This window comes from Rhinolophus hipposideros, assembly GCF_964194185.1.
Source record: "Rhinolophus hipposideros genome assembly, chromosome: 7".
Taxonomy (NCBI): domain Eukaryota; kingdom Metazoa; phylum Chordata; class Mammalia; order Chiroptera; family Rhinolophidae; genus Rhinolophus; species Rhinolophus hipposideros.
In genome coordinates this window covers 99,145,110-99,159,235 of record NC_138053.1, presented here as the reverse complement: position 1 = coordinate 99,159,235, position 14,126 = coordinate 99,145,110, and positions in this window count along the sequence as shown.

Here is a 14,126-nt window from a genome sequence, read left to right as displayed (position 1 = left end):
TGTAGTTAAACTACCAGGCCTGAAAGCCGACCGAGACAGGACTGTGACCAGTTGGTGTGAATCACATTTGCTGGGAACTTGCGATCCTCCTCTTCTCACTTCTGGCTCTGGACATGGACGGCTCTGTGGGCAGAAGGATGGCGTGGTGGGAGACACCCACAAGCGGGAAGCACCAGTTAGCCAAGATGCAGGACCGTCTCCGGAGGGAAGCACTCCCCCATGTCCCACGGCACCGCACACCAGCAATGTGGGTGGCTGCCACCTTTGTTCACTGCAGCAGGGACAGTGGGGCTAGGGCACCACTGTGACTGGGGAGTCGGTGGCTTCAGGGAAAGGGGGGTCGGGCCTGGACAGCCAGGCTCCTATGTACTGTAGAGAATGGCTCAAAGTAGCGTCCTCTTGGGAACAGGACCCAGGACAGGTGGGAGGCTATGGGCTGGAGGCTGTGGGGGCCTGGAGAAGGTGAGCAGTGTGTGTAGTGTGAGCAGTGTGTGCGTGTATGCGTGCATGTGGGTTTTGCGTATCTGCAGGAGGTCTCAGGCGGTGGGTGTGTTAACAGGGATGGGAGCATTTGTACACCTGCACCTTGGTTCCGGCCACACCGGGCGCTGAACACCAGCCCCCTGCCTGAGGGCCACTGTTTGCCGTTTCCATATCTTCGCCAAGGTGTTAGCCGAGGACTGGGCATCCCCTGAAGCCGTTCTCTTCCATCCCACCCCACTGTGCACTGAGCTCTCTGGTGTGAATCTAGTTCCACACCCACTTATCTCCTGGAAGACATCTTCTGACCTCTGTGAGCCTCAGTTTACCAGTCTATGACTGGGGACAATGGTGGTCCCTTAATAGGGCTGTAAGGAAGAGTGAATGTTCTAAGGCGTGGAAACCTCAGCAATGTCTACTCCTGATCACACTACGGATGGTGCCCGGGGGGACTGGGCCCAGCACGCCACCACCTTCATACTGCAGAGCCCCAAGTGCCCCGTCGGCCCCCTCCCTCCTGCCCGGGCCCTGGCTGGACCCCACCGTGGCTCCCCGCACAGAGGCTGCTCCTAACACGTAGCAGGGGCTGTGCTGCTGGCTTCATCCTGTCTGCGTGTCCATGTTGACACCTCTCTGGTGAAATGAGAAATTCAGGCTCCAAAATGGCCAACGGCAACCGTCCAGCAGGGTCTTCCCCGGGTCATGTGAACCAGAAAACAGTCACTCTTCCTTTGATGCTGGACTGAGTAGACATCGCCTGAAAACCTGGAGACTGAGTGTCCGCCCCTTGCTGCCATTCCAGGAGCCTTCCCAGAGCTCTGCCAGCCACAGATGTCCCCGCTGGTACCGTGTCCTGGGAACACGGGCCCCCCAGGGCACAGAGTACACCACTGTTCCAGCCGAGGGACATTGCTTGTTCTGAGTGGCCAGCTGTTTGCTTTGTCGTACAGACTTTTCAAGTCTAGGACAACCGAGAGTTTCAAAATCTGTCCAAATTTCCTTTTGTAAAAACAGTAGGAAAAGTTCCAAGGCCACACAAATTGTGCCATTGTATGTGTATGTTTTTAAGCATTTCCATGATCACATCATTCTTGAAAAACAAAACAAGCAGTGCTTTTTATGCACCAGCAAGGGTGGTAATTCCACAACAGGGCCTGTATTTAGTCCCGGGCCATGGGAAATCCCCGGCTTGTCACTTTAGCAACTGGCAGAGGGGCCGGTTTCACATGCAGCTGCCTGGACAGCCACATACTGCCAGGGACAATGTGTGATGAACGGACGACAGTCTTGTCTTTCAGATGCTCGAAAGGGCGTGACCCGTTGGAAGAGGCATGAGATGGACGATAAGTATTACAGCCGTTTTCCGGGACCACAGCAAGGTAAGAAATGTTCACAAAGGCATTTCAATATTTCTGCAGACTCACAAAGCACGAACCATTTCCCTTTCATATTTAATAAAGATCTTCTCCGTCAGCTGCAGCCAGTGATAAGGGTAATGTCCTCAATTGGTTAATCCCGGGATCCCAGCTCAAGTGTCTTCTGACGGTTGGAGCAGGGAAGCTGTTGGGAGCTGCAGTGTGCATTCATAAACCTGAGGGGAAAAAACACATTTTTGTGTTTGGATCTTATTCCGTGTTAAATGCTGTGCTTTTGGGGGGCGAGATAAGGCCTGGCTCTTCACAGAACACTGGGGCTTCGCCGCTCCGCCTCTGTCCGCGCAGGAGAAGGTCCTGTCTGTGCACAGATGTCTCAGATTAAATTGTAGCCCGCCGCCCTCACAGCACTCACACTAGATGAACTGCCAGAAGGGCCGTAGGCAAGAACGAAATTGCTTTGGTTTGAGTGCAAGTGAGTTTGGCTCAGACAAGCTGAATCAGTGCATTAAGTGCGAATCCCTCACAGATTTGAAAGCAGCCTTTAGCACAATTATTGACTGTGAGTGATGATTATGTGTAATTGAAGGAGACTGGTGTTACCTGTAGCCGGCTGGATCCCCGCACGGCCGGCTCGGGCCCCTAATTCAATGTTCCAGCGCGAGAGCCGCGGCGCAGCTCAGTCCTGACGAGTGCACACACGCTCGATAAACCTTAATAAACCTGGCAGCTTCAGTAACTAGGCTGAGTGTATAATTCAATTTTTTAATTCAGGAAAGGGAAATCACTAATGAGTATGTTGGGCCACGGCAATGCATTCGTTTGCCACATGCATAGGCATCACTGAAGAGGGAGGGCACACGAGTCCACACTCCCCTGCAGAACATTCCAGAACCTGCGGCTCTCCTCACCTGCATAGCGCCCTCCCAGCTCTGGGGGAGGTGGCTATCGGCTTCGTGGGCCAGGATCAACTTGCAGCAAATCTGTGGGGCTAGCAAAATAAAGTGACTGTCTTTTCTTGGGGAGGCACTTTTCCAGTGCCAACAACTGGGAGCAATGAGTGGATCACCGTGTGGCTTCTGTGCACTCGCTTGGACCCGGCTCATCCTGACTCACCTTCGTTCCCAGACACAAGTCACGGGGAGGCTGGTGGGCTGATGGCAGAGGTTCCTGACTCTTCTCACTGGACTAACAGCAGTGTGCTCATGGCTCTTATGTTTAGGGTCTTGCTTTTTTCTGTGCTCTTTCACGCACACACACACACGCATGGACACACACATGTGCACACACACACGCACGCGCTCACACCCTGCCAGACCCCATGCATACACGGGCCGTGGATGTCACTACCCCACCTTCTCCTTATGTGTGATTTCAGCCCACCGGCAGTTTTCTACTTCATTTTGAAGGCTCACTCGGGCCACTTGACATTATTTAAAGAGCGTTTACGGCAGGATTTGTAAGGAAACCAGTTTCCAGCCACACTGCCCATGAACTCATCCCTCACGTCTTGCACAATCCCGCTCACCAGGCCCATTTGCCATTAATCTTTCTTGTGAGAAATGGGCCAGGGTCCAGATGGATTGGAGTTACGCATTTCTGTAAATTGGAGTGTTTGGTAGAGTAATAAAAGCACAATCCTAGAGAGGGCTGGAAGTGAGCAGATGGAGCAGGAAGTAGGTGAGCTGATCACGGGGAGGGGCCGTGGTTCCCCTTCAATCCCAGAGCGGACTGGGATCACACGTCCCACGAGCAGCGCTGGCACTCACCGGGGCTCCGTGTCTGCGATGTGTCGCTCTCATGTGTCTGCGTCACAGGGGAAGGCGCTGCTCACGGGTTTGGCTACAGTTCACATCCACGTGTCTGTTCACGTGTCTCAGGGAAAGTCAAGGCGAAGCCCTTCTTCCGTTAGGTTTGCTAAATGTTGACGGAGCTTTCGCTTACTGTTTACATTGAGATTGAAATACGAGGTCACTTATTTCAAGATGATTGAAACCTCGCCTCGTGCTTCCTTTCCAAAATCCTGGGCGGGGGTGTGTGAAGTCGTCAAGGGCGTCTGGGTGCCTCGGTGCCCATGCCACACACACACTGATGTCTGCAGACCAGCACTTGCCTCGGAATCTCAAAGTTCCCTAGACAGACCTCTATGTCCATTGACAATGGTCCTGAAAAATCAGAAAGGCGACTCTGTGATTTAAGTACTTCAGCAAAAACAACTTAGCCTTTTTTTTCTAAGTGGGGTGCAGACTGAACCACGCTCGCAGCTGCTTGTTCTCAGGCCATTTCAGCGATTCCGAGGGCAGATGCCTTGGCCCTCGGGTCGCAGGGTGCGTGCCCCCAGCCAGGTCTCGGTGCTCACAGCTGTGCTGGTACTCAGTATTTCTCCTGACGAGCAATATCTCTGCGATTTCATATCCTTCATGCATGTCAATAAGTCCTCCTGGAATCGCTTTCTTTCGTATTTGTATGGTGCTTTTGTAAACTGGAATGACAAGTGAACATTCAACAGGGAAACACAAACAAGACAAATTGAATTTAGGAGTCGTTATGGTGAGAAGAGACTGCAAAGAGTCCTAAGTGACGAGTTGTGTGTCTTAACCACGCAGGACCTGACCACCGCGCCCTGGAGAAAACTCTCAGGTTTGTCTAACTTTATGAGTGTCACCTCAGTGGAGAGTGCAGGGTCCTTTCGTGAGTGTACTGGGGGGGGGGTGTGTGTGGTCACCTTTTCTGTGTGCACTGGGGGGGTGCAGTCACCATTTGCATCACCGTGTCAGAGGTCACACCCTTCTTGCCGAGCGTGGGAGAGCATGAACCCTGGCTGTTGCCTTGGTTCTCTGAGCTTCTGTCCCATTCCCCGCAAGCTGCAAGAACACAAACGCCATAGGCTGAGGGGCTTGAACCACAGACATTTCTTCCCCACAGCTCTGAAGGCTAGCGAGTGCAAGATCAAGGTGCTGGAAGACTTGGCTCCAGGTGAGGAGGGCCCCCTTCCTGATCTGTGGACAGCCACCCTCTTGCTGTGTGCTGACATGGGGGCCCAAGCTCATCTTTTCTGGCTCTTCTCCTCAGGGCACTGGTCCCTTCCTGAGGGCTGCACCCTCGTGTCCTCCTCACATCCCACAGGCCCACCTGCAAACACCTCACAGTGGGAGGAGGGGCTGCCGTATGAATTTGGAGAGGACACCATAGCTGTGCCCCAACGAAGCTGGGCGTGCCTGGCACTCGGCTGCTTATCAACTGGTAGCCCTTCGCTGAGGTCGCCCCTCCATGCACGTAGTTACTTCGTGTATGTATTGGGGGCCTTCATGGATGGTGAGAAAAGGTACAACATTCCAACATGACCCTCCCGCTCAGTCGTGTCCACCCGAGGCCCTGGGAGAGTGAGACCCCAGCACCGTGTTCAGACAATGAGGTAGAATAGTGTGCTGGTTTGGGCTGGCTGGGGCACCTCTCAGGCCACGAGCACGGGCTGCCAGAGTTGGCTTGTCCCCAGTCTTCTGGTCAATTCCACTCTCTCTGCTTCCTTTCTGCTAGTTTCTTCCATGTCACAACTTCCTCAGCGCCCCCCGCCCACCCGGAAAGTTTGCATGTGGACCTTGATTGTGGCTTCCCCGTATACCTGCCTGGCTTTGACCAAAACAGGGCGCTGTGAAGATGCTGCAAACCTCTTGGGGGGACAGGAAAGCCCGCGGACGGAAGTACCTATCCGTCTAGTATTACAAAGGTCTGGAACAAAGGTCACGTGACTTCACCAGCCTGAACCGACAATATGGGGACACATAGTGGTAGGTTCAACTCCGCAATCTGGCCCTGTATACCCACACAGGCCCATCTCTCATCTAAGAAGGAACCCCACTGTCCCCCAAGGTGTCCACACCAGCACCCCTTTTGGGCAACGGCGGAGGTGCCCCCCGGGGTTCCTGCCATGCTTTGTCACCTGCTGACGGTACCTGCAGGGAGTCCCTCTCCTCTCTAGGCTTCCATGTCTGGGTTTCCTGCACAAGGCACGGGGACAGTGTCTTCTCTGGACAGAATGCCTCTGTCCTGAGCAGGACTTCAGATCTTTGAGGGCCGGGCATGTGCGGAAGTGGTGTCTGGGCCCAGCCAGTGCCTCTTCACTCCGAATCCCACAAGACTCTCGGAAGCCCCTCGTGGCTCCTGCCCGTGTCCTTATCTGGACCTCACACACCTTCTCCCGTCTCTGGCCATTTGTCCTTCTACCCACAGGGCTATCCTGGTTAAGGACAAGGTGGGAGCAAACCTAGCCACCCGCCTCTGTCCTTTGTGTCCATAGGTGGCCCCAGTGGCAGGGCTGTGGGCGGCCATCCGTATTATCTTCCTTCCTTCTCTACATCAGAACCCTGATGCTGTTCAGGGTAGCTGTGGACCCCATGGCAGGACAATATCCCATGTCCCCAGGCTCTCTTGGGACATTGGTGCCATCTCCGATTCTAACCATAGGCAGAGTCTCTAGGCAGCCCTGGCTCTGACTGGCGTAATGACAGAGCAGTAGGGCTGCCAGTGGCCCAGTCTGCACAGGGCACTGCACGTGGACAGGCCATGGGCGTGCAGGGCACAGCTCCCAGCCCGCGACTGGCGTTGGCCCAGGATGGTGGCCTTCACCTTCTACTCGAGGGCTCCCGCACACGTTCTGTAGCCGTGGCCCTCGGAGCTCCTTTCTCGACAAGCCAGCTGTGCACACAGGGCTCCTGCCCACCGGCTGTGACCACTGCTCCCCGTCACTTCACCTGCACACGGTCTGTGGCCTTCTCTGCGTTTGCCCCTCGGGCTCTGTAACGTACTGAAACTGCCTCTGTTGGCTGATCACCAGAGTCCCACAGAAGCAGTGTGACACCTTTGGATTTAGACCGACTCACTGCATTTTGGGTGGGGGCCACGTGAGCTAGGCCACCTCTCTTTATCCAGCTGCTTATGGCAAGTGTGATCTCGGACCCTTGGTGTGGATACAGTGTGCACTCTCTGCCCAGGACTTGGGACAATGGGACGCTGCCCCACCACACCCCCTAACTACATATTTGGGGGTTCCGGGAGGGGCTGGGCTTCCAGAGCAGGAGAGCCACAAGGGGACAATTTTACCTTGTCAGACCCAAGCACGAAGTGTTCTGTCTGAGCCCCTGACTGTGCTGGAAATCCCCAAACATGTTCCCAGCACGACGGGAACTCAACGCCCATTACTCGGTGATGGTGTGGCCTTTGCTTGCAGAGGCTGCTATGGTAACGTTCTAAAGGTAACCGATGTCTCGCCAATCTCCGCAGGACGAAAGCGTCTGTCCCGGCAGGTGGCTGGTCCGTGGCCTGCACATCGTGCGCTCTCTCTAAAGGAGGAGGGGTGAGGCTCGTTTCAGCAGCACCATCATGCACTCCACTCACCATCAGGCACCAACACCGCCTGGTGGTCTGCAGGGTGACCGTGCCCACGCATGACCACTCTCCACCTCGGGCAGCCCAGGTGCAGCCCCTCGGTGTCCTGCACGCTCTGGGAGCTGAGGTGCTGGTGGTGCCACCCCCCATTGTCTTCCTCTGTCCTCTGTGCACCTGCAGCCTGGAGCCAGCAGAGTCTACTTGTACCTGTGGTCACCCTTCCACTTGTGACTCCACAGGCGGCTTTCTAAACTGACCCCAGAGGTGAGTTTTAACACACACACGCACACACACACACACACACACACACACAGCAAAAGTGCATTGTTTCTACTCGCTCTTGGAAAACAACTAACATGAGCCCAGCAGTGTATTCTCAGATGCAAACATTTCACCTTCCTGATGGCACTGAATGGTGCCGACATCTACTTGGTTTTAATCAGTTGTTGAGAAACAAACACAGTTTCAAACTGTTCATGACCTGTTTATTTCGCTGATCTTTGAGAGACAGCAGCCAGTGGAATCCTGGAGCGACTGGTACATACTCGTCTGGGCACTCACTCCTGTAGTGATGTCTGTGGGACCCTATAAGGTACAGGACACTTGTCATCCCCGTACAAACTACACACGCATACATATATCGGTATTAATCACTGTAGTACTTTAGAATACATAATACAACTGGATATAAGCATAGAGGATATTCATACACATATATGTATATTCTGTATACATACATAAAGATATTCCATCTACAAACCACACACACACACACACACACACACACACACATCCATCGCAACCCAGTCTTCCACTATTCAGATAATGTGTGTATCTGTATTTCCCTAACCTTTAGCAGGGTGAAGCCTTAAGCCTCCTCCAGTATAAATAATGCAGTAAAATGTGGACTGTCAACCCCCAGCAACAATTAATTATATAGCACATAAATCCTTCCTTCCAAACGACTAACACACAGTCCTTTGTGCGTAAACGTTTCTCTGAATTTTGTTTGAACTACCAGCCTCATAACATCAGATGGTGCAGTCAGGATAATTTCCATTAGAAAAATAATTACAGGCTAAATATGGTTAATAAAACATTAACCATAAATTTAAATATTTTAAAAGCATGTCCTCCTAGAAGCAGCTTCTAATGAATTTTGATGAAAATACCATGATTACTTAAGAAAAAATAAATAGACGTGATTATTACCCACAATTGTGAGATTGATGAATTACAAAAAACAATTTTAACTGGGAAATAATTATTCTGGGCAGTCTGCTTCATAAAATTGATGATTATAAGTAGAAAAAAAGAAAAGAATAATTCCTTGCAGATGACAGAACATTTGGTCTAATTTTGATCCATTCTCGATTTATGAATTTGTAGTTATTAGTCGATCATAAATCCTTCAAGGTCTAAAGTTTTAAATAATATCAAAAGATCAACTTCTGTTGAAAGATGTCACATTGATGTAAAGGCCCAACAGAGAGGCTTCCTGTGACCCTGGGACAGCTCGTCTGCTGGGCGTTCACAGACCCTGGGAGCAGGCAGAGGACCTGTGCGGCCCCTCAGCATGTCCGAGCCCTTCTTGGTGGCATCACACTGCCATCTGAGTCTTCCTAGCACCCACTGTCCTCTTCACTTCCTTCCCTGAGGTCCCTTTGGGCTTCCATTCAACACTAACACCGACACCTGTCCCGAACTTGCACACATTGGGGTCACGGCTTGGGAGTCTCCAGGTGACAGTGACATTAGGTACACGAACCAGGCCCCCTTCCAAAGGAGAGAAGTGTTGTCGAGGCTGCTTGGCCCTGTTCTCTGACTCTTTGGAACAGAAGGCAGGCAGCAAACCCCGGAGACTGGCAGAGGGGCCTCGGGTGGTCACAGAGGCGAGTTGGGCCTTTCTCAGCCTGTGCTAAAAACACAGAGTTTCACATGTGCCCCAAAAGGCGCTTTCTTTGACACCAGTGGCCAGGGGGACATTCACCTCACAGATCTGCTCCCTGCCCTCCTCTCCCACGTCCCAGCCCACCCTGTGCATGAAATATAAGCACTTCCTTCCACATACACCATTTATTTGTATAGTTTTAAAAATTGTTTTCAGAGCACTTTTTCCCGTGTTGTCCAATTTTATTCTTTTCAGGAAACTTGCAAAGCAGAGCCCCAATTTTAATTATTGGCTTGAAATTGAGACCCAAGGGCTCTAACTCGTTGGCTATCAGTCAACAGGTTGGTGATGGAGGGGTCCCTGCGCTGGCCGTGACCTCATGTGTTCACGGGGGTGAGGCTGCACTGGGCAGCTGGGGGCCGGGCTCAGAAATGCCGGGGGCGGGTAAGAGGCCCCTACACCTTCCAGGCAGATCCCTCTGTGAGCAGCGGGCCCTGGAGAGCCCTTCCACACAAACCTACCAGAGAGAAGGCGTGTCGGCTGTGAGGGCCAGAGCCAGGGCTAAGGACACCCCTTAAACCTGGGCAGCTCGAGCATAGAGGGGAGGTGGCTACCTGGGTCTGCAGGCGGGCGGGCGTTATCAGCCATGTTCTGTACACAAGAAAATGTGTACATCAGCGATGATGAGGGCTTGTTGATCTAAAACGACCCAGCTAATAAGTCCTGAGCCACATTGGGACCCCGTCAGAGAGCTGTGCTCCCAGCACTGCAGCAGCTGCTCCATGGGATGAAGGAAGGGGCACCCCGCCCCCCAGGGACCCAGGAGGGAGACGGAGCCCTGAGTTATGACATACTCTCCCTGTGTGAGAACGCCATAGATTGTCACAGACATCAGCTGCATCACTGTTCCCATTTTACAGAGGAGCAGACCGAGGCTCAGAAGCATTCCAGGATGTGGGCTGGACCAATCCAAGCTCTGACAGCAACGTCACTGCCCCCCACTGCCACCCCACACGCCAGACGGAGGCCTCCCCTCTCCTCCTCCAGCTTTATCTCTGAGCCCCATCACCACTGCTCTCCCCCAGCCCCGTCTTGGCCAACCCCACTGTGAGCCCGGCGACAGCAGGACCCACATCTGCACTGTGCTTTCTTTGGGGTCAGATGGTGCCACCAGCCAGGACAACTCCAGCCTATGGGTGTGGAGTCAGCTGGTCCCGTCCCCCAGGCCACCTGAGACATCAGGTGAGGCAGGTCCCAGGTGGCCCCCACACACTGGGCCACCCTCCCTGGTCACGTCTGGCCTCTTGGCCCGTGTCCCCAGCCCCGCATGGGCTCCCTAGCTGTGATTCAAGTGCAAATGAATGAGAAACACCTGGATCACACTTTCCTGAAATCACGAGTGACTTGACTAGAGGAGCCTCTCTGGTGAGATGCAGTTAGGACGTTTTCTTGCCTCAAGGGCCAAAAAATAAGTTTGTGATGTCACAAAAGTTGGCACAAGGCACCCCCGTCTCACCCGGGCCTTGGAGGCTGCAGTGAACGACTGCTGAGTCGTAGGAGCCAGAAGGGAGCCCACGACCGTCCATGTGTATTTACCCCGCGCTGGCCCGAGAAGGTGCCTGGGATGGGCCGCCTCACTGGATAGGGCCGGCGGCAGAGGTGGTCACAGTAACAGAGATAAGACTGTCTTTATGCAAAGAACAGATTTCCTTGGAGGGTCTCATCCTGGGAGGATGGACAGTGCAGACTCTGGCACATTGGTGTGTTAACTCCGTAACCCACCTCCTTTCACATCCATGTCTTCTTACCAGTTCCCTTTCAAGGACAGTGTGATTCTTAATTTGTCCCTGTGTCCCAGATCAGGCTAAGAAACGACAGGGTGATGTATGGCAAGGCAGGGAACCTGCCCTCTTCCTCCTCCCTCGCAGGGAAGGGGTGGGACATGGGGTGGGAAGCCCACTTGTGGGTCCTCAGGCGCCATCCAGCTGTGCTGCTTTCTGCCCTGGCCCCTGGCTCACTGGAGGCTGTGTGCCCTCCGCTCACCCAGCAGCCTGGGCTTGGGCACGAGGTCGCTCTCCTTCACACTAGAATGGGAGTCCCTGGGAGCTCAGCTCAGGAAGGGGGTCATGCCCCAGAATGTAGGAAACGGGCAGCGCTGGGGAGGGGCCCCTGGGGGCACCTGAGAGTCCTGGAGAGCGCTGAGTGGGGCGCCGGCCTCAGGGCCTGTCTCTGTGCCTGGGATGGAGCTGGGCAGGCTGGGAGGGAGAGTGGCTGTCGACTTTCCTGTCCCCTGTTTGGGGCAGTGGCCGGAGGTGGGAAAGCATGGCAGCCCTGGAGCTCTTCGCTGTGCCTGGTCGCGGCTGACGTGGACACCTACGTCTGCTGTGCTCCGGCCCTGTTCTGACACCTCTCAGTCAGGGCAAACTGCCCTGGGCAGGTGCCAGCAATGACCCCCTCCCTTCCCCCTCTGCAAGGTGTGGCTCTCACCCTAAGGCTCATCCGTCACCACCTCACTGTATCCCAGCGATGGTGATGCTCCCCACTGCCCATTCTCGGCCTGGCATCTGGGGGCGGGGGGCCTGCCCAGCCACACCTCCCTCCAGACGAGAGCCTCCCCTCGGTCTAATGCCCTGTGAATGTTGGAGCTTCAGTCCCAGGGTCAAAGCCCCCGTTGTCAGCTTTGGTGTCTTCCAGACCCCCAGGCAGGGCTGCCCCCCTTCACTTCCGGCTTCTGAGCCGTGGTCCCTACCCAGCGCAGTGCCTGTGGGTTGCTTTTGCTGGGCTGCCCCCCACAAATCCAGATGCTCCGTGCTGATGCCATGGCTGCCACCTCATCTCGAACTTGATCTGCAAACAGCAGACACCATACAAATGCCTGCTGCATTGAATTGAAGAATTTGAGACCCAAATGGGCCTTGTGTCCAACGCAGTGGGGGAGCAGACATCCCTGTCCCTCAGGGCTCCTCCTCCCTGTGTGGGTCCCACAGAGCCCCTCGGTGCCCAGAAAGAGTTTGGAAGCATGTCTGGGGGAGGGGGCAGGGGGGCAGCAGCCAGGGGGACGTTTGTGCAAACACAGTTTGGGAAAGTCAGAGCGGTGGGGGCAGGACCATGGTAAACAGGTTTTCAAACGGAGCCATGGGCAGGTGAGGTTGCAGGTGGGATGTGGTCAGGATCTTGTTCCAGATCACTTTCAACAGCAGGTAGAAAATTACATAATTCGTGGACAGAAAGTACCAGGAGTTCCGCACATGGCAGGTACCAAGCCCAGAGTGGGGAGAAGGGGTGTCGGTTATGCCGTAACCACCAGAGGCTCCGCAGTGTTGGTTATCAGCAGCTCTCATTGCAAACACCCTGAGAAGGGCCCATTCCCATCTTTGCACCGTGTCGTCTTGGGGCTGGACAGTCACCTTCCCTGGTCCGAGGCCTCCTTGCGAGTCTCCTGAGATGGCAGGTAAGGAAACACTGTCACTGCACCCACCCAAGGGACAGAACCAGGACACGATGTTGCTTATTTTTTTCTTTTTCTTTCTTTCTTTTTTTTTTTTAATTTCTTCTTTTGGTTTTATTTTTCTTTCTTTTTTTATTTTTATTTTTTAAAGTTTTCAAATTTTTCATTGGTTTCAGCAGGACACAAAATTTTGCTTTGCTCATCTTGGAACCACTATTTTGCATTTCAGGATCGTGTGTGTGTGTGCGCGCGCGTGCGCGTGCGTGTACCGGTCTTGTACGCACAGGATGTTGAAAGGGCTGCTGGGACCTTCCAAGCACCGTTGCCAGCGTTTTTGGTGAGTTCATTGTCAGTGATCAGAAACACGTGACTTAAATAACCATAAAAAATCCATGTTTAGAATCTAATGACAAACGTCTTTGGCAAAGGAACACTGAGTGTCATCAGAGAGGAGGTTGGGAATAAACTGAGGAGGAGGGGACCCTTGGGTCATTTCCAAGTGGTGGCACCTGCGTCAGGCTGGCCCTGTCGCTGAGCTGCTGTGTCCTGACCCTGGGGTGATGTCCTCGCACAAAGCTCCCTCCTCCGTGGCCTGGCCCTGGCCTGAGAGTGCCCCCTGCCTGCCCCCTGCCTGCCCTCCCTCTGCCCACCTGCCCAGGTCAGTGTGCTCTGCATCCCATCTGGGACCATCCAGCCCCTGAAGTCCTTCCAGGGCCTGGCACAGAGTTCCGCTCAATAACACATCCTACAGAGAGGGAGGCGGGCAATCCATGCTGCATGATGGCGGGTGGGGCGGTGCCCAGGAGGGAGGCGACAATCCACGCTGCGTGATGGGGGGCCTCTCCTGGCCAGTCTCCTCCTGACTTCTTACCAGGTTGGAGCAAAAGTGAGCCACGCATCCTACAGCTTTATGTGGTTCCCTCTGCCCCCCTCCTCACCCCTCTCCTGGTCACCCTCTCCCCTCCCCTGGTCACCCTCTCCCCTCCCCCTTCTTTCCCCCTTTTCCTTCTCCTCTCTCTCCCTCTCTCTTCTCTCTGTTTCTTTCACATGCACTTTCTTTCTCCTGAAGCAGAAATAAAAGGAAGCAAGTCAGTTGAGAGAGGACTTTCCTTTGGTGAGCCAGCGACTTGCCAGGTGCCCCCCCCTTCTTCCCCCACCCGACAGCCCGTCCATCTTGCAGGCACTTGACTCACCAGGTTGGGAAACATAGACTTGAAAGCCAGAGGCAGCACGCTGGCTTTTTATCTTACTTCCCTTCTTCTTCTGTGACATAGAAAAAAGTGTTTTGCTGGTGGCAAAGAAAAATGTCTCTGAATTGCTAAGAAGATCCTTTTTCATCTTCTCCATATTGACACAAACAACCGCGCCCCTGTTCTTTCTCCTTGGTGGTCTTTGGTCTCAGGATCCCCAAGGACCAAACAGGTCTAGCCAGCCCATCAAGCTCAGAGACACCCCAAGCCTTGTTTCTGGAGACCCCAATATTCTCCAGTCCCACCCTCCATCCGAAGCTGGGGTTCTCAGCTCGGGTCTCACATTGGAGACCTGAGGG